The 24,840-nt window shown below is 41.3% G+C and overlaps 1 protein-coding gene and 1 non-coding gene across 4 annotated transcripts in view; one reads left to right on the top strand and one right to left on the bottom strand.

Moving 5' to 3' along the window:
- Positions 1-24,840, top strand: part of KANK1 (KN motif and ankyrin repeat domains 1) — a 180,147-nt gene that overhangs the window by 14,442 nt on the left and 140,865 nt on the right. Inside the window, exon 1 of one of the 3 annotated variants that reach the window (XM_064490250.1) lies at positions 17,093-17,299. The exons of the other annotated variants lie outside the window; for them this stretch is intronic. The gene's annotated coding sequence lies outside the window, so the exon portion shown is untranslated. Of the gene's footprint in view, positions 1-17,092; positions 17,300-24,840 lie in introns of those variants that run through there. 3 annotated transcript variants of the gene reach the window in all.
- Positions 4,521-4,624, bottom strand: LOC116152815 (U6 spliceosomal RNA). The gene has a single exon (XR_004136521.1). It is a non-coding gene; the product is annotated as a U6 spliceosomal RNA (small nuclear RNA).

Raw genomic sequence — 24,840 nt, 5'->3', positions numbered from 1 at the left:
TTCCTTTAATTAAATTTCTTTTCATTGAGCATGTGTTATGTTCTCAGCTTACATTATTGAGGGATAGTAAAGAGTTTAAGAAATACCCACAGGAAACTATCACACATTGCTGCCCCTTTTGTGTCTCTCTGCAGCCCTTTTTTGAGGAAACATTAGAAACGCTGCCCTAAGCCTCTGTGTCAGGCAGTGCTAGGACGTTTCTTTGAAAAATATTTGATTGATTGAACATTGTGAATCTTGTAAGAGAGTATGATTTCTTTATTGCTTTGGTCGAGTTTATATTCCACTGTTAAACTATGTAGAACTTAATGATAGTCATTTTTGCTAACTGGTGTAGGCCTCATTTACTATTCCATTATATTTTCCCTTGTTCTGAGTTTAATTTTTTTTTTACTGTTTTTAAAATTAATGTGCATTAGTCAAGTTTTGAAAGTTGCCTGAAGCCCTTTTTGGAACAAGGTTGTATATAAAAACGTATATTATGCTTACTTGGTGCATTTAAAAATTTTTAAGAGGGTCCTGCTTATATGAAGTACCCAGAGAGAGAAAGAGGGAGGTGGGGGTGGGGCGAGAGGGAGAACACTCTTCTCTGTACTCTTTGTCTCTTTTACTGTTCTCACAAGCAGATGTGTGTGCTCCAGGGATTACTGGGGTCTCTGTCCCTTGTACTCAGACTCAGGTCAAGAGACTATTTCTGGCCCCTTGCTAATGAGGAAGGGGCTCCTGGTGTGCCATGGGATCTGCTCTCCAGGCCCAGGACCGAGAGTGGGATTAAACTGGCAGAAGGTAAACAGTATAATGGGCACTTGTGCAGGGACGGATCAGGAAGGGGCTGCACACTAATTTGGAGGGTTGAAGTTGGTATTTCCTAACGAGCTACTCTGGCATCTAACCCAGCTCATTCTCTAAACTCTGATATTCTCCTTGGGCTAGTAGTGCGTGTCTGCCTGTGCTCCCTTGACCTCCAGCCTCTGCCCTGCCCTGGCTTGTCCTTCCCTGCCCCCCACCCCCTTAGTGCGGAAAGATCGTGGGAATCAAGCCAGAGTTGGCCAAAAGCTAAATGTGTGGGCTGCTGTGCTGTAACTTCCCTGTGCCTTCCCTGAACTCAGACTTGATGTTATTAGCCCTTTTGCTGTTATTGATGGATAATATAAAGCGTGATCGTGTTAGACTTTTTCTGCACCTGCTGATTCTCCTCCTGGCTCACTCACTCCTCCTCCTCAGTTTCCTTTGCTAGTCCTTCATATCTGTGAATTCTTTTTTGGCAGGGGGCGGGCCTTGGGCTCCGTCCTTGATCCTTTCTGTAGACACCCACCCCATTGGTGGTCTCATCCAGTCTCATGGCTTTAGGTACTGTTGATATTCCAGTTATTCTCACATGTACTTCTCCAGCTCTGACTTCTTTTCCTAACTCCACACTTGTATGTCCAGCTACCTCCTCGTATCCTCACCTGGATGTCTGGTAGCCACGTCAGGCTCAGCAGGACTGAAACAGAATTCCTGGGTTCCCCCCAGACTCATTCTTCTGCAGTCTTCCCTATCTTGATAGGTGGGAAAACCCCCAAACTGTAGCCCTTCTCTCTTGCCTCTCACACTTCACCTGGAATCCATTAGCAAATCCTGTTGCCTCTACCTTAGAAACTTCCAGCTTTCCCCCCTTTCCACTGCAACCATCCTCTCTCACCCAAATGACTGCAAGAGCCTCATAACTGGTCTCCCTGCTTCTGCCTTTACAGTCCATTCTCAACAGTGGTCCTTTAAAAACAGAAGTCAGATGGTGACACTACTCTGCTCAAACCCTCTCTTGGCCTCCTGTTTCTATAAGGGGAAACATTTTTAAGTAAACCCCATGACTTTCTTGACCCGGTCAGTCTGTTGATACTCTCTAGCTTCCTCTCCTGTGCTTGGCAGCACTGGCCCCTTGCTCTTCCTCAAGCATGCATGCCTGTGTGCTTCCCCTCAGGGCCTTTGCACAGGCTGCTTGTGCCCGAAGTGTTCTTCTTATCTCCACACTTGCTCATGCTGAGTCCTTACTCAGCTGTCACCAACTCAAGACCTTAACTGTCTATTCAGAATTATAATCTGCCTTCTTCTGTTTCCCCCTTGCCCAGCTCTTTTTTCCCCCACAGTACGAGGACACATGTCATTTACCTAATATGTTTATTGTCCATCTCCAGTAGAATATGGGCTTCCCTAAGGCAGAGATCTTTATCTGGGATGTTGGCTGATAAATATCAAGCTTCTAGAATGTAGAAGGCACTTGACAGGTATTTGTTATTGAATAAGCTACTGATGAGGATTTGCTGAGCCATCAGACTCCCTTCTAGGAGGAAGTGTATGTTTAAGTTCACATTTAGAAAAACATTTTACAGTATTTCCCTGATGAACAGGGACCTTTTCCCCCCTGAGTCCTGAAAGTCGTATACCTCATCCCGTTTCCTTTTCTGCTTTGGCTACCAGGATGCCAGGAACTAAGCTTTATGCTCACCTGTGATAGTGCTTCAATATTTGGGTGAAATAATACAATCCTTCCCTTCTTTTCCCCTCTCCCCAGCCTTCATTTGATGAAAAGTTGTTCTGTAGTTCTTTCTGTTTATTTTAGACAAGGACTATCTGTACCTTTTGTTGTTAGACCCTTCAAGTAAACTTTGGGGGTGAATGGTTTATAAAAATTCATATCCACTGTACAAAGAGAAGTCATAGCTTATTAAAGAGATTTGTTTGTCTTCACTTATTGCTGGGTTTTTTTGTTTGTTTTGTTTTGTTTTGTTTTTTGAGCTTCAGCCAGGTCAGCACTATTGTTTCAGGTAGTATGCCACTTACTGGTTTGATTAGCGTTCTGAGACAGCAGTTTTGGATGCACCTTGTCTCCATAGGCTTTTATTTGGTTGAGTTACTCTTATACTAGTATTAGTATACTTGTAAACTAGCATTGTCTACTTGTTTGTCCAGTCAATTCCAAACTCTTGCTTCTTAGATCCAGGGACCCTAATTTCTGACAGAGTGTCCCTCGAAGAATTTCTTGCCACATTTCAATAAAAGGAGTTGTTGGCTAAAACTGGAAAGGATTAAATTAATGGCAGGGTGTTCAGTCTGGACACATAACTGATGTCCCAGTGTGTGCTTTTCAAATGGGAGTAGTTTGCGGGGGTATCCAAAATCAAAGGCCTAAATATCTTCCTGGAACTTCAATTTTGCTTGCAATTTTTTGAGAAATCTCTTTTGAATTTGAGCAACCTCGGAAATTCTGTCACGAAGATGATTACAAAAAAATATACAGAAATCCGTATTTCTGAGTTGGCCTGTTTGAGTTCATGATTTTGATAAGTGTTGTCCTTTGATTTAAGCAGCCTATGGTGATATTAGCAGGGTGGTCCAGGAGAGTAAGTCACAAAGGCTTGTGCTAATGTCCCTGCTCCTGGGACTGCTGTTTATGCGTTAGAACTGGAGATGAGGATTTCACAGTGACTCCTTAGAAACCACACAACTAGTTTTTTAACAAACTGAATTTGCCACCCACAGGATCAGTAGTCTCAGTTGGTTTTAAAATCTGATTACCTAAAGTCATTGGTTCTTCCAGATGAGTTCAGTTTCCTGTTCACGTTGCGTTTAATCAAGTTCTGTGTACAAACCCACACATATGCCTAAACTTCGCCTCTTATGACTAAGGTAATGGAAGACACAACAGTAGGAGGAATTCTGATTTTATCTTGTGATCTCAGTCACTTTAAAATGATAAAAATTGCAGAGTGAATGAGAAAACCTGAAAAATCCCAAACTCTTCAAGGAACGTGACCACCCTGGCGTTGTTGGAAGGCGTTGCTCCTCATGAGTGGGCCAGCGAGGTGAAGCCTGTGTCCCCAGCCCTCAGGTAGGCAGTCCCAGCACTAGTCTCCTAAAAAACACAGACTGCGTTTTAGTGCTGTTTGAAATACGGGTTTTTATTATGTTGGCAGGGCAAGTTAGCTCGTCATTAATTCTCATGTGTAAAAAATATTGAATATCATATGGCTCTATGTAAAAGGTTAACCACGTTTTACATGTGTGTTTGTATTCTTTAAAACAGTCAGGTGGTTCTGCAAGGCCTGTAAATGAAAACAGCACCTCTCTACCCCACCTTCTCCCCCGATTCCTTCCCCTTAGAGGAAACTACTTACATACATACATACATGTATGTACTACATACATCCAGGTGAGGATACGAGGAGGTAGCTGGACATACATACCTCTTTTGCTTCTAATGTTGTTGCACCATAAGAAAATACTGATATTTGACTGGTTTAGACCTGTGAAAATGGCAGGGTTTTTTTAATTTGTCTTAACTGAAGTATAGTCAGTTTACAATGTTGTGTCAATTTCTGGTGCACAGCATGTTTCAGCCATACATATGTGTACATATATTCCTTTTCATAGTGTTTTTATTATAGGTTACTGCCAGATATTGAATATAGGTCCCTGTGCTATACAAAACTTGATGTTTATTTATTTTATGTATAGTAGCTAGTATATGCAAATCTTGAAAAAATATGGACTGCCTCACGAATTTTCGTGTCATCCTTGTGGAGGGACCATGCTCTCCTCTGTATGGTTCCAGTTTTAGTATATGTGCTGCCAAAGTAAGCAGAAGGGCAGTATTTTTAGAAAACATGATTATACTGTCATTTCTCAATTTTCTAAAATCCAAATTTGGACATTTCCTTTCTTCGTACTGTGAAAGATGAGATTATAACTCTTACAACTACTCCCAACACTCTTTTCTAAAATTATCCTAATGTAAATAAAGTATTAAATTTTGATTAATATATATGGGAGTCATTCTCAGCTGAGACATGTAATTTAAATGGCATTTCCTTACTCATACAGCTTTTCCTTACCCAGAGTTAAGAACTGTTTTGTTTGTTGACCTTATGTACCTCTCACTGATCCACCCCCAAATTGAAGCCCAGCCTCCCTCTGTCTGTGTTTGAAAACCTCGGGGTAGCTGTCTGTTTGATCCTTTCCTCCTGAAGGCATCCTCTGTGAAGTGTCCCCATCAACCCAGACATGCCCTTCATGTCTCTTTCCTGGATTCTGTGGATCACCTTTCCTGGTGGTCTCTCTTGGTCCCTTATCTTGGTATAGGGCACTGGCCATCAGCTTCTGAGAAAAGGGTACACAGGGGATACAGTTATACAGTTTCTTGAGATTTGACATGTCTAAGTTTTACCCCCAACCCCCCCACCCCACACACACACACACTCTTGATAGTTTAAACATACAATTCTAGGTTGGAAATCCTTTTCCTTCAGCACTTTGGTAAGGTTGCTTCCTAAATTGCTAACCTTTTATGAAAGCTGGAACTTTCCCCTCTTCTTCTCTTTGAAAGCTTTTAGTATCTTTTATTTGTCCCAAGTATTCTAATTGATCTGTTTTCATTGACTTTTCTGGACACAGAGTGACATTCCCAATATAGAAGCTTACGTTTTTCAGTTATTGGAAAATTTCTTGAATTACTTTGATCACTCTCTTCTTTTGCTTGAATTCCTGTTTTCAAACGTTGATCCTTCTGGAGCAATCTTCTGATTTTCTTACCTTTTTCTCTTCTGCTTTCTAGGTCTCTGTCTTTTTATTCAATTTTGGGGTGAATTCTTCAGCTTTATTTATAACCATTTTACTGAATTAAAAAGTAATCTTCAGGGCAGAGGGTATAGTTTAGTGGTAGAGTGTGTACTTCTCATTCACAGGGCCTTGGGTTCAATCCCCAGTACTTCCATTAAAATAAATAAGTAAATCTAATTACCCCCCCAATTTTTTTAATAAAAAAATTTACAAATGGAAAAGAAGTATGGAATTCTTAAAAAAAAATAGTGCCATCTTCAAGTGGATAATACATGGCTCAAATTTAAAAGATATAAAAGGGCAAAATGAAAAACTTCCCAGGTCCTGCTGCTGGCCACCATATTCCCTGCCCAGAGGCAATCAGTGTTCTTTCTTGTAGAAATACTCTGTTCATATATAAAAGAGTGAATGCGTGTGTATTATTTTTTAACAAGATTCATTTTTTCTACATATCGTTATATGCACCTTGCTTTTTCATGTAATCATGTCTTGAGATTCCTCTGTATTTTTATATGGAGGTTCAGTGTCTCCTATATTTTTATAGTTCAGTTTCTCCTGTATTTTTATAGTTTTAAGCACAGCAGCAGAGTATTGCTTTTCACAGATGCTCCGTGTTTTGTTGACCCTGTCTCCTATTGTTTTGCTATTTGCAACAATGCTGCAAGGGATAACTTTGTACAAACATTGTTTTTGCTGACATGTGACAGGATTCTAAATATGGAATTACCCGTGAAGGGATACGTATGTATTTGGACTTGTAGTAGACATTGTCCCGGATGCCTTCCCTGTAAACTCAGCAGCACAGTGTGAAAGTACCTTTTTCTGTATCCTTGCCAACACAGTAGGTTAGGAAACTTCTTGGTCTTTGCCAATCTGATAAGTGAAAAATGGTATCTTGTGTGGTTTTAATTTGCATTTGTCTTAGGAGGTTGACTATCTTTTCATGAGTCTCTAAGAATTTGGATTTACCTTTTTTTTTTGTATTTTGTATTTGTGTTTACCTTTCTGTGAACTGTTGTATCCTTTGCTATTAGGCTGTTAGTTATCAAGCTGTGTCACTCTGTGTATAAGGGCAATAGGGCCCTTAACAGTGGTAAGAATTGAAGTTGTTCCCAGTTTGTTATTCATTTTTTGACTTGGATTATGTTTCATTTCTCCTTGCAGATGAATTTACCAACTGCTTCTTTTAAGGCCTTTGAATTCAATGCTATAAAGAGAGAATGGTCTTCTCCACTCTAAAAATATATATTTTTTAATTGACCAGGGTTTCTTCTGGTACTTCTGTGGCTTTCATTTTTATATTTATATTATTAATCCACCTTAAATTTATTTCAAATTATTAATCCTCTTAAATTTATTTCAGGAAGTAGGGATATCAGTTTATTTTTTTCAGATGGCTGCTGGTTTTCCCAACCATTCATCGATAATCCATTTTTCTTTTTCTTTTTTTGATAGGAAATGCCACCTTTACCATATACTAATCCCATATGCTTTTGTGTCTGCTTCTGTTCTGTTGATCTCAGGCTATTCCTGTTTTAATTGTAACACTATTCTAATTGTTGAAGCTTTCCAACATAATTTTGTATTAGGGAAAATGAGGTTTTTGTTTTACTCTGTTGTTGATGTTAATCATCAGTTTTGCAGTGACATTTGAAAATGAGTTATGCACATTTTTAAGGAAACCAATTAGAATTTTATGTTATGCAAAAGAAGTACACCACCCTAGGTAAAGGGCAGAGTTTCTTAACTCAAAGTTTGCTTTCTTTTTTCCAATGAGGGAAAAACAAGATGCCAGAACAAGGGTAGTACTTAATTATTCACCTTTGGGATCAAGATTGGCTTATGCATCAGAACATTTAGCCTTGAGGGAGGGAAAAAGTATTTACATAGGTCAGCAATTGTGCAGCAAAACTCAAGTTTGATAGTTGGATGAAGAGACTTGATTGTGGGAATTCTGAATCATTTCAGATGCGACTCTTAGTTCATTCTCAGGTGATGAAAATACAGCATCAGCAGTCAAGCAGCACCAGTGAAAAGCCCTTTATTTGTCTGAGATGAAAAGAGAGACTCAGTGAACCAGAGACCATTTCCTTCTGAACCATGACAGTCTTTTGGCATCTCTCCTCAGTGTTACTCCAGGATAGCCCATGAAGTGGAAAATCCAGTTGCCACTTCTGTGTGTGTGTCTGTGTGAGCCAGTCTGTTGCTGTATTAATACTGGGACAAGAGAGCAGAGAACCTGTCTGGGTGGCCTCCTGAGCTATGGTGCCCCAAAGGCATGCTCATGAGTGAGGCATTTCAGAAACCCGTTTTAATGGGTTTAAAATATTGATTGACTGTGAATGCAAGCACAGATGTATTATGGGATAGACTTGTCTTAGTCAGCTCTGGCTGCTTAACAAAATACTCAGATTGGGTGACTTGAACAACAGACATTTCTCACGGTTCTGGAGGCTGGGACACCTAAGCAAGGGCCTCGTGATTGGGTTCTGGGGAGAGCCTGCTTCCTGCCTCGCAGAGGGCTGCCTTCTTACTGGGTCCTCACATGGTGGAGAGGAAGGGCTCCGGTCTCTTCCTCTTTATGTAAGTTCTCTAATCCCATCAGGGCTGCTCCCTTCATGACCTCATCTAAACCTAATTTCCTCCCAAGGCCCCACCTGCAGATCACAGTGGGGCTTCAGCATATGAATCAGGAGGGGATGCAAACATTCAGTCTGTAGCAAGACTTAAAGTGATAGGTGGAGACTGGCTCCATTTAGACATAACAGCTTAAATAGATTGAAAAGTCACTTGAGAGCGTTCATCTTTCTTTGGGAGCCCTGAACCTAAAACTTGTGTTTTAAGTCTTTCCTGTAATGCCTAGAACGGATCCAGGGTCTTTCAGTGGTTTGTTTCAAAAGGTGCTATAGCCTCATTTCCCTTTGTAAGTGAGAGGTTTCAAAGAAAGAAGCATTCACTTGAATGTTAGCATAAGTTTGTTTGTTTGTTTCTTGTTTTTACCATTTTAAGTGTACAATTCGTTGGTGTTAAGTATATTTATATCACCCACATCCATCTTCAGAACGTTTTCATCTTCCGAAACAGAAACTCTACCCATTAAATGCTAACTCATGTTCCCCTCCCCTGACCCCTGACAACACCCATTTTACTTTCTATTTGCTTTATTTTTATGTTTAAATATATAGCTGATATTCAGAAGCTAAACATTCCTTATTTGAAAGTCTTCACTAAGCTACTTGCCGTGAGCATACAGTTTGCTGATTAAGCCTGGGATTAAACCAGTCTTAATCATTGGTTTTAGAATGTCTTGGAAGTGGATAAAGTGTCTGAGTTTATTGTGAAGAAATGTACTTTCGAATTTCTAGAGTAGATCAGAGATTGCCTTACCAACAGTAGCATCTCAATCAACTGTATATATCTTACCTCTTGGCCAGAAAACAAAACTAGCCATTGTGGTATAATAAACCTTGTGTACACCGCTGCAGGAGGGAGCAGGGAGGTAGCTGTGATCAGAGACCCTAGGTTACTTGCGGAAGATGGTGGGACATCTGGCACCATGTGGTTTCTGGTAAGAACAGTTTTGGAATTGGATTTTGTCCTGTGGTGATGGTGACTCTTTGAAGAGGAAGGCATTTTTGAATATTTGCATTGCTTTGAAGGCAGCGCCAAGGAGATATTGTGACTTATTGCCAGTCAGAGGCAAAGGTGGGTGTGTGAGGCTTTCATAATTCAGGAGCAAAGATTGTTGAGATAGTCATCAATATTGTCAGTAAAAATTTTGAACCCCCAGGGCAATTTGGAAGAGTCATAGCTGTTTTTAGAATCTGCTGCTAATCACAATATATCATAGATGTTAATCCTGGATTAAGAATTTGAATTTGGGTTCAGAGTTTAGGTCTGCTGGTTTGTGGCTTCAGGCATATTGTTTAACCTTTCTAAGCCTCCGTTACTTCATCTGAAGAATGAATATCGAGACAGTTTGTTACTGGGTTCTTTGTAAGAAACAGATGAAATAACGCACAATGCGTTTAAAGTGTGTGGCACAGTTTAAGTACTTAATATGTGAAAACTCATGCCCCTGAAAGAGGCATATAAAGTGGAAAGTTTTATGCATACATACATATTTTTATCCTCTAGAATACTCTTAAGAGCTTCCAGTGGAGTTTATTTGGCTTATTTGAATCCCGAATAATTTTTCCTGAATCATGTTTGGATATCTGGACTATCCTGGTTGAAGGCGAACACTGCCTGGTGAGAAGTCAGGGATAACAGAGGCTGGTTTTTGGCACAGTCAGTCAAAACCAGGGTGGCATTTCTAGTTCCTGATAGAGTGAGTGAGGCAGATGCAGAGGTCATGTGAGCTTGGAACAGTTCCTACCCATTATGTTGTTTTCCTCTTCAAAACGTAGTCTGGAATTTGTTTTCAGTAGCTAAGTTCATTATCTAACTGTCTCCCAGCTGTACCTCCCCTTTTCCATGTTTATGAAAAGCCAAACAAAATCACTAGGCGCTCACATCATCCTTGTAGGAGGATCTGGAGATTGACTAGCTAACGCTCCCAGATTCTGCAGATTTGGGTTCAGATGAGGAGAAGAATATGTCACCCAGTCCTTTTCCCTCTCCTTTTTATCGACAAGGATTAGCAGAGAGGTTTGCAGCCTGGGGAGCAGAGAAAGGGGTGGGCAGAAATATGCACCCAAATAACGCATATGCCTCGATAACTGCCTCTCTGGGTTTACTTGGAAAGGGCATGAGTAATAATAGTGGGAGTGTGAAGAATAAGCCTTTAGACCTACCCAGCCTGTGGAAATTCAGAAAATGTAATGCAGAAATGTACGTTTTTCCAGTTTGTGAATCCAAAACAATGGGCTTGTTGGAAGAACTTTTGAGACTTGTTCTTTTTTTGAAAGCATTATTGTGTTCAGTGGGTACATGTTCTTTGCTCATAAAAGTCTGTGCCTTCAACATTGTACACTGACTATACTTCAATATAAAGGAAAAAAAATGCCAAAAAAAAAATTGTGCCTTAATCACATTGCCAGGGAGGCTGTGGATTTTACTGCCAACAAAGTAATGGAAGATGTGGTGTCTTCTCAGCAGGCACCAGGAGATTCTGTTGAAAGGGGGAAAATGCTGCTGTTAAGCAGAAAATGCTGACTGTGTTGGCAGACATGTATCTTATAAACACCACACACTGGTGGAGAATGATCTGATTCTTTGCCACTTGGTTTTATCTTAATCATTCCTAAGGTGATTTTTCTCCCCTTTTAGTTATGCAGTAGCCTGCTGGTTGACATTTAACTGCCGACTGTTAATCCTAGGGAATGAACTACTGTAATTTATAGTCAAGGGTACAGATGTAGAGAGACTGAAAGGATATTCACATGCTTTTAGTGCCTTTTTTCTTCTCTGTGATGTCTTGTCCCAGAAACCTTATGAAAGCACCCAAACCAAAAAAAAAAAAAAAAAAATTACATTCGGAGAAAAACTGCCTTAAGTAGAAAATTCTGTGAGTTTCTGTAAAATTTTGCTTTGTCTTACCCACACAGGGACAATTGTGGCCTTTCAATTTTCTTTGTGTTTTATAATTCCTTGGATGGAGATGGGTGGAGGCGGGGGAGAGGGGAGGCTGAGGTAGGAAGCCAGGCTGGAGAATTAAAAATGATGTCTTTTTTTGAGGGGCCCCCTTCACCCCCTCCTGCTGGCTTCTCGACCGTGGGACCCAGCCACATCACTTCCTGCCCAAGTTGGCACTGGCAGTGGCACAGTCTCTCTGCCCAGTGTTCTCAAACTGCAGTTGGCGAGTTTCCAGTAATAGAATCAACCAGAGGAACAACTCAACCTCCTTTTTGTCTTTCTTTGCTGTCTTGGGCAGCTTCCTCAGCCCTCAGTCTGTCTGTCCCTTGCGTTTTGGAATAGCCCCATTGAGTCCCCAAACCTTTCCTTTGATTTATAGGGCACTGGCTTCTTGAAAAGCCAAGTTTGCTTCTGTTTCCTTCTTTTATGCTTAGGCCCTAAGTCTTCTCTAGGGAAGACTCGTCAACTGCTTTCCTGTGGGAGAAAGGAAGGATATATTCCTGTGCAATCATTTTTCTCCTTTAGACTGGGTAAGAAAAATAACTCACACTTTTGAGCCTACTGTGTACTCGGCACTGCACTGAGGGCTTTTTATGCATGACCTCATTCAATCCTCAGAACAATCCTTCGAGACGCGTGCTAGTCATCCCTGCGTGCGGGTCACAGAGGTTGTTTGCCCTGGGTCACGTGGCAGGGATGTTGCAGCATTGCACGGACAACAGCTTTGCTCGGTGGGAAGTGGGTCCCCCGATTGGTCAGGGGCCCTCCCCCACTTTGGGGCCTCTCTTTCTGAGGGCACAGTACGCAGCATGGTAGGATGGCAGTATTTAGGTGTATTCTTTAAGGCAGTTTGTGTTTTCTCTACCACCCTCTTCACTTCCTTCTGAGTCTTCCCTAGCAGTCCTTAACATCCAGAGGTCTCGAACAGGTCTGTCCAAGGCAATGTAGACTTTCTCTCCCATCCACTTCGGAAGCCTTCCAGGCTCCACTCACTGCCCAGTTCTAAAGCCACTTCCACGTTTCTTGGAATCTGTTATAGCAGTTATACCCCACTTCCAGGTGCCAAAATCTGTAATGGTTTTCTACCCCTGCTGTAACAAGATTCACAAATTTAATGCTTAAAACAACATAAATGTATTGTCTTATAGTTCTGTAGGTCACAAAGTCAACACAGGTCTCACTGGAATCAAATCAAGGGGTGGGCAGGGCAGGTTCTGGGAGAGAATCTGTTGTTTCCAGCTTCTAGAGGCCACCTGTGATCTTTGGTTTATGACCCTCTTCTTCCATCTTCAAAGCCTCCATCAGTGAGTTGTGTCCCTTTCAATTTTTTTCTGGCTGCTACTTCTTCTGTCATCCTCTCTCTGACCACAGCCAGAAAAGGTTCTCTGTGTCTGAGGATTCATGATGACATTGGACCCATCTGGATGACCCAGGCAGATCGCCTCATCTCAAAGGTCCTTAATTGTAATCACACCTTCCAAGTCCTTTTTGCCATGTAATGGAACATAGGTCTGGAAATTAGGATTTGGATATCATTGGGGGTGGGGTGCATTTTTCTGCCTGCCATACATGGCAAGGTATGAACACAAAACACAATGAACTGTTTGGTCTTAATTTGCAGCCAGCATTCCTATAGATTAAGCATGTGGTTTCTAATACAACAAGCATTTTATTCAGGGCTCATGAGTTCCATCTATCTGGCTGGCAACATACACCTTGTAGGACAGGTGTCAGATGAGCAAAAGCTGTTGGAAGGTGGAAGCTTCCACCTCCCCTCTTTCAGGGAAAACATGAAATAGAAGCAAGACCACTTACTTGGGTTTTGACCGTCTTCCTTCTTGTGACATTAAGAACTGATACTAAGACAACAACAAAAAGCCTTTCATAACAGAAATACTAGTGCTGGTGTGTAAAACTGACCCACCTCCTAAAAGGCTCTTTCTTCCTTGAAGACAAAACTCAGGTGCATTGTTTCGTTCATGGGAAAATCAGACTCCCTGGCGGCAGGTGGTGTGTTGCTGAGCGGGGGTGGGGGGGTGGGCTTGGAAGATGGGAAGCCCCCCCCCCCCAGCTCTCCACCTGGAATTGGATGCCACTTCTGCTCCAACAGCTGCGTAGCCTGTAAGGCCCTCACGAGTTAACTCTTGTCTCAGGAAGTAATTTGCTAGAAGATCAAAGCATGGATGGAACAGATTAATTTTTCAACAAACCGCAGGTCTGGGAGAATGTAAACGTTATCTCTTTAAATGCTAGTAATGTCTTTGATGAAGGAATAATTTGGGGGGGGGGATTCTTTTTTTTTCTTTTAAGATTGTAATTCTGCATTTGATTGGCTCATGTCTTATTATGCTGAAAAAGAACTCTTGACAACTTGCACTTGATGAAGGTAAGGCCCTGCAGTAGCCAGTTACTTTTATGGATTTCACATCTATCTCATTTAGAGCAGTGGTTCTCAAGGGGTTTTGGGGGTCGAGGCCAGGGGTGCTACTACACACCCTGTGATGTATAGGACAGCCCCCGCTATGTACAGCTATCCAGCCCCAAATGCCAGTCATGCTGGGGCTTGAGAGACCTTTAGAGGGATAATTTTCAGTTTTTCACTGATTTGGCTCTGTCTTTAACACGGCACATAGATTTGATTTCTTTGAGGTTTCCAATCCTTTTAGTTTCTCTCTCAACACAGCATCTTGCCCTTCGTAGGCTCAGACGTTTATCCATTGAGTTGATTTCTCCATCCCCCCCATCCTTGTTAAGGTATTCATCCTTTTTTGTTTTGGACCAGAGCTTTTAGGGGCATCGTGGTATGGAGAGTGGAAAGAACACAGGCGTAGGACGCCTCTCAGACTCTGCTTTCCCATCTGTGAAATGGAGGTAATGATAGCACCCAATTTAGAATGATTGAATTTAAGGATGGTGTTGTAGCATACAGTAGGAGACCGTGTTTAGAGTCCCAGGAGCCTAGGTAGGACCGTCTGTTTTTTTGGTTTTTCTTTTTTTAATTGTTTTTTTTTTTTTAAAGGAGAGGCACAAATTCTTAAGCATTCTGGGTTGTTCTCAGCTCTCCAAGGAGGAGAAGAACTTACAGCTTTTCAGTAAAATGTTACTCCTTGATTGACAGAACAATCTGAGGTACCTAAGAGGCATGTTTTGCCTCAGGCCAGAGCTATTTTAAAAAACAAAATTGACAGCAGCTAGTTTAAGTTGGAACATTCCTGACTTAATTATAGATACCTGCGAAGGTTCCTTCAAACAGGGGGGTTTCTGCCATTGGGTGCTATTTGGGAAAAGCTATTTCTTGCTCACTTGTTTTTGAGAGTCAGCTTAGAACATAGGGTTAGCAGTCAGATTTAGCAGTGAATTCTGTCTGTTCTGGCCAGAGCCTCAGTTTTCTCATTTGTAAAATGGACACAATACTACTCCTCTCAGAAGATGTCTATAAGAATTAAATGAAGGCATATTTGTAAGACATCCAACTTCATATATGATGCTTATAAAGATTATTGGTTCATATTTTTCCAGTTGTTTAATGTCATGTACAAAGGTGCAATGAGAGGTAACAAGAAGTTAATTTTCACCCAACCTATTTTTTGATATTTCTATCGAATTATATTTTGAGAAGATTGGACTTGCTGCTCCTTGTCCTTTTTTGGAGGGAGGGTCAGCACAGATCTCTGTGACTTACAGTTCTCATGCCACCAAACTGACTGTTCCACGCTGTGTGGGCTGTCAGTGCCAGTGGAAAACTAGCAGGGAGCAGTTTACAAAGTTCTCACTCGAAAAAACACGGAAAATCCAACTGATTTTTAAAAGTTGTTGATTGTTTGCAAAATTTGACATCTCTCTAATTAATTTCTATGCCTGTCAATTTGCCTCTCGCCACCTTCAAAATCATCTCAGCCCAAATCCTGCGCTGTAGAAGGAGGCTCCAGACTGTCTCTGCTTCATCCTGATAATTTCTCTATTTTGCATCTCCTAACCACCTGTTTTCTGAGGCTGCCTTTTCTAATTTGCATCTGTAGACCTATTGTTTGGTAAATAGAACATTTCTCATTATGCCGTTTCCCTACCTTGGTATTTTTCTTGAGGACGAGTTCCATTTCATGCATACCTGTTGATACCGCTGTAGCTTCTGGTGCAGAGAGGGGCATTCTGTAGTTCTGCTGCTTATGTTTGCTTTGATGATGAGCCATAACAAATTTGAGATCAGCAGTGAACAGAGGGACCAACCAACAGCGAACGGAGGAGTAAGTGAGGCTGAAGCTGATGGGTGGTGAAAAGAGGAGATACAGCTGGTTTAGTCGGGCGGTCAGGCAGGTAAGTGGAGTAAGTGCTCTGATGGGGGAGGTGCAGGCTGTCATGGGCACATAAAACGCTAAACGTCGATGGGTGGTGGGGGTCAGAGAAGCTTAAGCTGAAACCTGTTGGGTGAGGTGGAGTTGGCCAGGTGAAGTGGTAGATTTGGGCAAGAGGCTGTTCCAGATACAGGAGGGAGAGCATCCTGTGTCTAGAACCACAGAGAGTTTAGCTTGTGATTTCAAATTGGAGGGTGGAGTTGGGTACAGGGGTGTGTGTGGACTTGGGGGTAAGGTCATAAAGGGCCTGGCAGACCATGTTAAGAAATTTAAAATTTTATCTCAAGGGTGGTAGGAAATCGTTGTAGAATTTTTAACTGTTGAGTGATGTAATTCTGAAGTTCAGGCTGAGAAACTCCCTCTGGCTTGGGGATGTGAGGATGGCCACAGAACTGAGGCACCTGCAGTGATACCCAGGTGAGAGAAGTCTTAGTCTGGGTGAGGGCGGGGCTACGGCAGGGTGGGCAGAGTGGAGGTGTAGAAGAAGGAGCTCTGAGCTCATTGGGTGGACAGGGAAGAGTCAAGTGCAGTGCCCAGGTTCTGGGAGGGCCGGCTGCGACTCAGAGGCATCCTAGGAGGTTTGTGTGAAATCTGCATTTAAAGTTCAGAACAGAGAGAAAGAGCACACAGTGAGTTGAATTCTGTGAATCTCCCTCATATGACTGGCCATTGCAGCAGTGAGGTAATAAGGCCACTAAGCTGGGGTGGGGTTGTAGAGTGAGAACGCTGAGGAGCAGCCTGCCAAGGAGACTGAGGAGGGGCGGCTACGGAGGTTGGAGGAAACCTGTAAGAGTGCATTTCAAGGGGGGATTGGTTACTGGTGTCTGATGCTGTGGAGCCATGAGAAATGAGGCGTATCTGGTGGATTTGGCAGCATGAACAGTTTCAGAGGCTTGATGGCTGCTGGGCCCAGAGCAGAGGGTGGAGGAGTGGATGGGAAGTGAGGAGGGCGAGACAGCATGTGTAGATGCAGTGGTCTGGCTGGCCTGTGTGGAGCCTTGGGGGCGTTAGGAGAAGGTGTGCTCCCTGTGGGTGGACACAGTCCCTGGGTGTGGGACTTGGGCAGTGGGCCATGGGGGAGACTTCAGTTCCCATGTGCCGCCTTAGTGGGTGCCTGTGTTTAGTATGCACACTGCACCCCCTGGGCAAGGTTGTGAGATGTCTGTATTTTAATACCACTGGTCAGGAAATTCTGTTTTGGCAAGCCAGAGACGGATGTTGCTTTGGCTAATCTAAAGTAGCCCATAATTCAGTGTCAGGTTGATAAGGCTTTAATGCATGGTCAGTCAGCCCCTTGACTGTCAGGCTGGGAAAAAAGACAGGAAGTGTTTCTTGTCTTTAGAAGCAAGCCTTGCTTCTGGCTTTGGGAAGAAAAGAGAACAAATGGTTCTCACCAGATAGGGTTGCACCAGCTCTCCCAGCATTTTGGGAACAAATCAAGTCATTATCTCGACAATGTCAGAGCTGTGTTCCCAGATCAGTTGTTTGAAACATTTGGGCCTGATGAGGAGGAGAAGAATTAATGAGCAGTTCCCTCTCCTGGTGTCCTTTTTCAGCCTTCTCACATTGCAGCAGGACAGTCTCTCAGACATGCGGGCTGCTCACTTGATAATCTGTGTTTTGCACGGGTACAGAGGTTGCTCGCGAAATATTGCGAGCTCCTCTAATGTGAGGCTGATAGTGTCCTGGGTCCAATGAACAAGAGAATCTACTGTAACATACCATCAATGGGGAAGCACTTGAACTCACAGAACAGCCTTGGAGAGTCCTGGGTAAGTTTGACGACCTACGTTGCCTTTTCTGTTTTCAAGAATGTTTTACCCTGCACCAGTGGGTAAATCTAAAGCCCTTGAGAGAATGAAAACACACTTGATAGTAAGTTTTGGCAAAGAGTGTGCAAGACAATGAGAACGTGTAGGGTTAAGAGCAGGAATCATTTTAATTTTAAAATAGTGGAGTGGAGGTGGATTAAAATGAGCTGCTGGCCGTGTTGACTGCAACATATACCTTGATTGTGGGCTTGTTGTTTCTGAATTAATTACTGTATATAGAGACTTATTTTAGGCCCCTTCCTATTAAACTGTTTTTCATATAATTAAAAAAGATAGGGCTGATGATAAGAATTCTCTTCCTACACAGTGAGTGCCATTGTACAAATGGTATAACCGTGCTTTTCGTGTATCTGCATGTGCAGCCTAGTTCCGTCTACAGTACCACAGAATAGGAAAGCACACTATAGCTTTTAAATTTCTGTAGTGTAGCATTCAGTCCCTGCTGTGAAAGGGGAAGGTGGCAGTGGGCAGGAAATGGGAAGTTTTAGGCTAAAGAATACTGATGTAATATCTTATTTCCAATATGGCAGACTCTGATCGTATAGTTAAACAGTTTGAGATCACCTCACATTTAGAAAAATTTTCCCTAGTCAGAACTGTAGGAAATATTTATAAACATTTATTTCGTTTCTAGAGTTCTCTGTACTATGAAATTCATGATCTGTCTTTATAATTACAATAGCATGTGGTTATGTACAATTAAGGAAACTATTTCTTATCTGTCTTTGGTTTGACCAAATTCTTTTATTAACTGGACTAGAAATTCTTTATGATAATTCCTTGAGGAAAGAATATTTTTTTCTTTCAGTTTTATTGAGATATAATTGACACACAACATTTTATAAGTTTAAGGTGTACAGTGTAATGATTTGACTTGCGTACATCGTAAGATGATTACCGAATGCAGTAAGGTTAGTGAACATCCATCATCCCATATACACACCACATTAAAAAAAATGGAAAAAAAATTTTGTCTTCGTGATTAGACCTCTTAGGATTTATTCTCTTAACAACTTTAATATACGTCATATAGCCGTGTTAATTATATTTCTCATGTTGTACATTGCATCCTCAGTACTTATTTATCTTATAACTGGAAGTTTGTATCTTTTGACTGCCTTCATCCAGTCCCCCTTTTGCCCTTGTTAGCCACAAATCTGATCTCTTTTTCTGAGTTTGTTTGTTTGATTTTTAAATATAATTGACCTACAACACTATGCTAGTTCCTGGTACACAACATAGTGATTTGATATTTCTATACATTTCAAAATGATCACTGTGGTAAGTCTAGTTTTCATCTGTTACCATACAAAGATATTACACAGGTACTGACTATATTCCCCATATAGTACATTTCATACCTGTGACTCACTTATTTTGTGACCGAAAGCTTGTACCTCTTAACCTCCCTCCCTTTCCTCCCCTCTGGCAATCACCTGCATGTTCTCTGTATCTAGATGTGACTGTTTCTGTTTAGTTATGTTTGTTCGTTTGTTTTTCAAATTCCACGTATAATTGAAATCATACAGTATTTGTCTTTGACTTAACTTAGCATAATACCTTCTAGGTCCATGCATGTTGTTGCAAATAGCAATACTTTTCATTCTTTTCTTTGGCTGAGGAATATTCCATTTTATATATCCACGTCTTTATCCATTCACCTATTGATGGGCACTTAGGTTGCTTCCATGACTTGCCTACTGAATATAATGCAGTGCACATAGGGGTGCAGATTTTTTTTCTAATTAGTGTTTTTGTTGTCTTTAATAAATACCTAGGAGTGGAATTGCTGGATCATATGGTAGTTCTGTTGTTAATTTTTTGAGGAATCTCCAAACTGTTTTCCATAGTGATTGCACCAGTTTACATTTTCGCTCACAGAGCACAAGGGTTCACTTTTCACCACATTCTCACCAACTCTTGTTATTTGTTGCCTTTTTGATGATAGCCATTCTGACGGGTGTGAGGTGTTATCTCATTGTGGTTTTGATTTGCATTTCACTGATGATTGGTGATGTTGAGCATCTTTTCAGGTGCCTGTTGGTCATCTGTATTTTTTTCTTTGGGAAAAAAAATATTCAGATCTTATTCCCACTTTTTAATTGAGTCATTTGTTTTTTGATGTTGAGTTTTATAAGTTCTTTGTATATTTTGGATATTAACTGCTTGTCAGATACATCCTTTGCAAATATCTTCTCCCATCCAGTAGGCAGCCTTTTCAATTTATTGATAGTTTCTGTCACTGTGCTAAAGCTTTTTAGTTTGATATAGTCCCATTTGTTTATTTTTGCTTTTGTTTTCCTTGCCTGAAGAGATGTATCAAAACAAATATTGCCTAGGCCGATGCCAAAGAGCAGATTGCCTTTGTTTTCTTCTACATGTTTTATGGTTTCAGGTCTTACATTTAAGTCTTTAATCCATCTTGAGTTTATTTTTGTAGAGTGTGTGAGAGGTAGTCCAATTTAATTCTGTTGCATGTAGCAATCCAGTTTTCCCAGCACCATTTATTGAAGAGGCTGTTTTTCCCCGTTGTATATTCTTGCCTCCTTTGTTGTAGTCTAATTGCCCATATTAATGTGGGTGCGTTTCTAGGCTCTCTATTATGTCCCATTGATCTTTGTGTCTCTTTCTGTTCCAATACCATACTATTTTGATTACTATAGCTTTGCAGTATAGTTAGAAACCAGGGAGCATGGTATCTTTAGCTTAATTCTTCTTTCTTAAGATTGTTTTGTCTGTTTGGGGTCTTTTGGGTTTCCATACTGATTTTAGAATTATTTGTTCTAGTTCTGTGGAAAATACCATTGGTATTTTGATAGGGGAAAGAATTTTTTTATGGATAAATAATTATGAGAAAGTAAGATAATCCTTATGCCTTCTTACCATATCACAAGCCTCAGTGAAAATGAATATAAATTTTTTTTTTCTCACTTCAGGCAACCGGCAGAAGATTCTCTAGGGAAGAATGCCAGCTCCTTCTTGGTGTTATTTAGTTAACAACCCAGGAGGGCTTTCTAAATCTTTGTCAGTGATACACAGTGGATTCCTGATTTTTTGATTGCTGCAGGTGAACTTGGTGCTTTCTGGGCTGCTAAACCCTTAGCAGGATGTATAGATGCCCCTATTTGCCTCCTCAAACTACTTTAACAATAATTAGCAAAGATATTTGCCAAGAATGTTTGAAAAGAAAATTCAGACAAAGCTATAAAATAAATACAGATTTAAACAAACAGATATTCATGACTCATGTGAAAAAATTCCAGTGGGTGTAGTATGAGGAAATTTTTATAAAGGCACCCCTCACTAACTCACTCATATGTATTTATATATGTATACATTTGCATAGGAAAAAATCTAAATGGAATGGATGTACTAAAATGTTAACAGTGGTGAAATTCCTTTTGGAATTATAATTTAAATTTTCTTTCTGATTAGGATTTTTAAAAGTTTTATGATTAGCATTTTATATTTATGCAATAAAAATAAAGTAGGGGAGAAGTATAAATATATAAATGGCAGGAATTTTATAGTCTGGTGAAAGAACAGTACACTACATGAAAGTACAGATGAGGTTGTATAAGTAAATTGTACAAAACTAATTTTTTCATTTTAATTCCATCAATAATTCCAAAGAAGTTTCTTTTCTTTATAAATTCAAAAAAAATTTCTTCCACAGGAAAGCAGAGGGAAAGGAGGCATATGTGAATTTTGGGCTCTTCTTCTGTCTGATTTTATCTCTTCTTCTCTCTTATATTGATAATTCTTCTTCCAGCCTGTTGTTCCAAAACCTTCCAGAGAGAGTAGAGAAGGCGCCATCAAAACCCTCCACAAGACTGTCCCCAGCTTCCTACGGTGGGTGTGACCGCAGGCCACTTGCCTCCCCAACACCCCACTCAGCCCTGTGGGAGAAGAGTGCTTTACTTAGTACACATGAGTGTGCCTCATTCTATGGCTAACTTAGTTCATTTCAAGGTACTTCAGTCTGTTAGTGAGGAAAATTGCCAAGAAGTTGTTAATGGGAAAATCGAACTAAACCGGTAGAGGAAAGCTCCACAGTGTTTCAAGACAGGCTCTGTTTCATGTTTAGCAGTTTTTCATGCCTTTAGGATAAAAGGCCAGGCAGTCCTTCGTAAGGACTGTTTCTCCTTCCTTTTCCTTTTCCAGCTCAAACAGCTGTCTCAACACACAGCTTGAGATGGGGAGCAACCTGGCTGCATTGTTGGGGATGTGATTCCTCTTTCTGCCCCGGCCACCTGGTTCCTTTGTTTCTTTGTCCTCCTTGTCCTCTGGGGCAAAAGCGGCAGTGACTCCATGACACAGGAACTCGGATGGTGGTGAAAAAATCCCCAAGCAGGTGGCTGCCTATTGTCTGTCTGGAGGAAGCAAAAAGGGTTCTTCCTGGGACTGCTTTCATCTTCTGAGAGCTTCCAGAGGGCAGAACGATCCTTAATTGGGGTTGGGAGATTGCACACACAAAGTCCTGGGGTCACAAGTTTCCCTGGTGAAAACCAGCCAGGTGGGCTTTGTTCTTTCCCTTTCATAATAACTCTGAACCCTTTTGGGGCAAGGACTTGCTTTCTGATGTGGGCACGTCCGGAATGTCAGTGGTCTCAGTACCCCTGGATTGGATGGAGATACTCAGAATAGCAAGTACCTATTTGGGGGAAAAACACATTGCAGGTATGACAAATAAGTAGATTTAATCTGTGATAGTTCCCCCTTTGGTTGTAATATGTAGTATCTTTTAGATACTAGTAATTCTAGAGAGAAGCTCTAGAATTTGTGATAGCCATTAGGGTGTCTATTACCAAAAACCACTCATTACTTAAAAACACTGTGCGAGCCACCCATTCCTTGCAATATCTGCACATAAGCCAGACGGCAGATTTTTAACAATAATTTCCTTCAGGCTGAGCTGCAAGAACAGTTAAATCATCTTCTCAAGACACCACCAGAAAGTAACCTGGACTCCTTTTTAAGATTAAATTCTCTCAGAGCTGGGAGACAGTGGCTAGCAGCCTGAGAGGGTGTAAAAGGTCTTTTGGGTTGTGGCATGGAGGGGGTTAATTATAAGAAAAAGGCCCAACAGTCTTTTCTCTGTAACCCTTGCATTTTATCCACTTCCTTTTTCCATTCATTCCCTGAACTCTCTTTTGACTTTCTTTAACCCTTCTTCGCCTTTTCCCACACACCAGAATGATTTCCTGCCATGTGTTTAGCAGTTTCTCCAGGTTAATGTGGCTCCAGGAGTCTTCAAGTCCAGTGCTCTTTCTCTTGTATCACTGTGTTTCTCACCTGGAGGAAGGCGAGTGGGAGAGAGTAAGGGAGAGCTGGAAAAGGAATGAGAGGCCAGAGAGGATAGCATGGTGGAGAACTGAAGGAGACAGATGAATAACCTGACGTGAAGGGGTGGTGGTTCGTGGATGACACCACATGCAGGCTGCGTATAACCAGGATTGTGATGAGAAGACCAGGAGGCTTCTCTCCACCCCCAGGGCTTCTCCCAGGTACAATAAAAATAAAGGGAGAAGAATGAAGGCACATCATGGGGACAAAAGGGAAATAGATTTGCCTCTTTACCCCTTTTATCTGGATTGTCTAGGTGGGAGATACAGTCATTACCCATGAAGGTATTTAATACTAGATCCAGCATACTAGATTATTTGGGTTTATAAGCATGAGTCTCAGAATTTTGAATCTGAGGTTAGCTGTCTGTTTAAACCCAGAGGGTCCAAGGTTATTTTTCATCTTTTACCTGATTCTCCTTTTGGAAACCAGAATGATGTTGAAAGAATTTACTTTCTCACCTGACAAAATTGCATGTCTGAAAACCAAGCTGATCCGAAAATGTGTTTACCTTTTAATTCTACAAAGTTAGATCATCACTCTGGTTTGTTAGAAAATCAGACAGAGAACTGTTTACAATGACCACTCTTACCTGTGCTCGGTGCAAGAAATACAGCACTGATCAAACATGATCCCTGCCTGCAGGGAGCTTGGAGTCTAGTGGGGCAGACAGACATTAAATAGAAAATTACAAAAGAGCAGTGAAGTTATCATTGTGACAAGAGTCTCCAAAAGTAAATAAAGAGAGCATTTAAGGGGAGGATCTCCTCTCATCTAGGCTGGGAAGGCATTCCTAATGGATTTTGCTCGGTGAAGGTCAGAAGCGGATACTCTGAGGTAGGAAGAGAATTTGCTGAGGCCCTGAGGCAGGAAGGGGCTGTGGCCTGCTGGAGGAACAGATTAGGATCCCGTGGCTGCTGTGCAAGAACGGACAGAGAGCAGATGAAAGTAGAAACAGAAAGATCAGTTAGGAAGCTCAGGGACTTGCCCAGGGTCAGTTAGCTGATGAATAGCAAGTCAGGACTCAGACTCAGGTCTGTGTGAAGGTAAAGGCATCCTTACTGCTTGTTAAGTGATACTTGTTCACAATGTTCACATATCAACCCAGAGCATATTTAAGAGACTCTTACATATCATCATTTGGCATGGCTTATTGATCTTTTAATTATAATATAAAAGGTGTTTTCATATGAAGTTACCATCTGCAAAAAGAAAAGAGAGTACTCATTTGAATGAACCAGCAGAAACTTGGAATTCCGCCTGCCTTCTACTTCAGCCTCACCAAAACGGAATTTCTGTAATTCATCCAATCACATTCTTGACTAATCTGCACACGTCTGTACTATGCCTTGGCCTTTTCCCCATAACGGCTTACGGATCTTTAAAGGAGATATTCTGAAATGCTTTTCTCTGTTGACCAGGGTGTTTGTGGTTAGGTAGTGTGTACACTCCCTTTATTGCAGGATGAGCGGTTTTTCTGTCGTGGGATCCTTTGTTAGGAATGAAATGAAGTTGTAATTTTGTCACCTTTATTTAAAAAAGTCATTGGTAAGGTGTTTTCCACAGAAAGTGACTTAGATGTTTACGTCTTCTACTTTCCAGAGACTTCAGCATGTTCGGAAGTATTTAAAATTGAGTAGTTCTCTTAGCTAGTAATGATAACATTACCGTCGTGCGTTGAGAGCTGCTTTGTGCCAGGCAGTGTGCTTTAAACGTCTTTGATTCTCACTACTACCCTACGATGACGGTTGTACTGTAATTTCCATTTTACATTTGGGGAAACTGAGGCTTGAAGTGACTAAGTGAGTTTTCCAAGAGCACCCAGGTGGGAAGTGGCAGCTGAGACTTGAGCTCAGGCTGCTTCAGGGTTCTTGCTCTTCAGCCCCGGGCACTTCTGTTTCAGGGTCAAGTTTGTTTTAGGCAGTTGTTGGGGGTCACCTCAAATACTGAGAACCAGCGTAACATAGGGGATCAAGTACATTTGAGCAATGTAATGAAATATTTTCTTATAAACTATTGTAAGTATTTTGTTCTAGAGTCCACGTAAGAAAAAATAAAGAAGCAAATTGCTAAATTTCACATTCACTATTCTTACCCTAAACTTTTGGTAAATTCAGAGCTTCTCTCTATTTCAA

Source organism: Camelus dromedarius, chromosome 10 (assembly GCF_036321535.1).
Source record: "Camelus dromedarius isolate mCamDro1 chromosome 10, mCamDro1.pat, whole genome shotgun sequence".
Classification (NCBI taxonomy): domain Eukaryota; kingdom Metazoa; phylum Chordata; class Mammalia; order Artiodactyla; family Camelidae; genus Camelus; species Camelus dromedarius.
This window is presented reverse-complemented; position numbering and strand designations above follow the sequence as displayed.